The sequence below is a fragment of the Achroia grisella genome, unplaced genomic scaffold (assembly GCF_030625045.1).
Source record: "Achroia grisella isolate CSIRO2021 unplaced genomic scaffold, CSIRO_AGI_Agris_v1 utg754, whole genome shotgun sequence".
Taxonomy (NCBI): domain Eukaryota; kingdom Metazoa; phylum Arthropoda; class Insecta; order Lepidoptera; family Pyralidae; genus Achroia; species Achroia grisella.
Window position 1 is genome coordinate 70,128 of NW_026713011.1, and position 2,357 is coordinate 72,484.

The 2,357-nt window shown below is 33.8% G+C and overlaps 1 non-coding gene across 1 annotated transcript; it reads right to left on the reverse strand.

Moving 5' to 3' along the window:
- Positions 1 to 361: 361 nt before the first annotated feature.
- On the reverse strand, positions 362 to 480 carry LOC131850372 (5S ribosomal RNA). The gene has a single exon (XR_009357831.1). It is a non-coding gene; the product is annotated as a 5S ribosomal RNA (ribosomal RNA).
- Between the last annotated feature and the right edge of the window lie 1,877 nt (positions 481 to 2,357).

Here is a 2,357-nt window from a genome sequence, read left to right on the forward strand (position 1 = left end):
AAACTGACTTATACAGTAAGGTCGTGATTCCATGTGACCGACACAAAAAATTTTGTGTCTCTATATTTCTAACTAACTTTGCGGTAATAGAAACATTGTAACATACTAAATTAATTCCATACGGCGATTGCCTCACACCCTGCCACGTTGGATTCAAATATATAAAGCGAAATGTGAGCAAGTCGATGATCCATCACAATTTAGACAGTAAATTATGCCTATGACTACCCCACCTGGTATAACAGTCACATACTTATAAAAAAACAAAACTAAGTAAACGTCTCTGAAATAAGTATATAATTTGATAAGCAATCTTGTAAAAGAATTTGTTAAACAACAATATTTTTGTATTAGTACAAAAAGACAACGGCACGCGGTGTTCCCAGGCGGTCACCCATCCAAGTACTGACCGCGCCCGACGTTGCTTAACTTCGGTGATCGGACGAGAACCGGTGCTTTCAACGTGGTATGGACGTTGTCTCTTACATATTAGCACAGATAACATAATATTACATACAGATACCCCATCCCATACAAGAAAATGGTTCCTTCCTAACTCGGGCTATTCTTCGGGCTATTTTATTTCGCCACCGTAGCCGCTAGATGTCGCTAGATCTGAAGCAGTTCGGATTACTAGTGGGTGCTTAGTAACAAAGCATGAAAATAGATGGCAGTCAATTCAGTCTACATGACATCTGTTTTGCAAAGATATGTATATAATAGATATGTAGGTAACTGTATCGTGTACCTCATTAGGGACGATTCAAGATTCAATGTAAATGTGTAGGTATAATATCGTTAGCCGACACTCTGCAGATATGGCTTATGTGCCAATGTATATACCTATTATGTTATGGTTTATTTTACATTCCATGCCTATTTTTTTGATATGTTGTAACGCGTCTGCGCTATACGTATAGCCTGATTTTGATACGTTTATACTCGTACGTATCAAAATCGGGCTATACTATTTTTTATTTCAATCGTTATATGTATGAGACTGATTTTAGCTACAATTAATTTACTCTATATTCTACGATGTACCCCTCTTTTACCTAATGAGAATCCGCTATATCTTATATATAAATTTTGTATGTTGCCATATTTCTCCCACATTTTGATGAAATATGATATGTATACTTGCCAGGTCTGAGGTAGGGTTGTTATCTATTTTTTATACCCCTAAGTCATAGGGGTGGCCTACCCCGAAAAAATATTTTTTTGTATTATGGACAATTTTTTATTTATTTATAATGTTACATTGAAAATACATACACGCCTATATTTTCACCCGTCTTTCACCAACCCCTATTTTTAATAGCGATATTCTTACAAATATTATAAATGCTAAAAACTCAGTCTGTCTGTTTGTCTCGCTTTCACGCCAAAACTACTAAACTGATTTAATTGAAATTTGGTAGACAGATAATGTAGACCCTGAGAAAGGCTACTTTTTAATGCGAAAAAGTATTGAAAGGGGAAATGAAAGGCTATATGAGGATATCGTAATTTTTAAAGTCAGATCTTGTAAGATTAAGTGAACAGGGTCGGTCTAGGTTTTTCATTATTAGAAATGTGTAATAACACGTTATTTAGTGCGATATTGTGTATATTACAATAAAATTTAACGAGAAAATATTATAATGATGTCACTGGGACACTCATTGCCTTACTACTATATCGTCCGTTAGTCGCGAACTTTCTGGAAACACGAGAGGCGCTCGCTATTGGTCGGTCGGCGCGCGTAGATGAGTAGATGAGTTGGACGAGTCTTACGGCGCCGCAGCGTAAGTACTTACTACTATACATACGTAGTATACATATGGGTGTTACAAATGTTTTTATTACGAGTAATATTACTCTGTTATCTAAGCAAGTAATGTGTGCTTATTTTGAACTTGATAACATTCTGAATTACTCGTATATCTTTCAATATCTTTAGCGGTATAAACCAGGTTATGTACTACTACTAGTATTGTTAGTGAGGGATAAAGTTGATGAACAAAAATAAAACAGTATTCGTATTAAAAATATATTCATCTAATATTTTTGGCATTATTTTTAAGTTTCTTCCAAATACAAGGGGTCTGCCATGGGGTGTTATGTACCTACATTAAAAGATACTTTTTGAAATGTATGAAATGTATGAAAGAAATGTATGTACCTACATTAAAAGATAATTTTTGACATGTATGAAATGTGTGAAAGAAATGTATGTACCTACATTAAAATATAATTTTTGAAATGTATGAAAGTAATGTACATATGTAACATTAAAAGATAATTTTTGACATGTATGAAATGTATGTACCAACATTAAAATTTAATTTTTGAAATGTATGAGATGTATGAAAGAA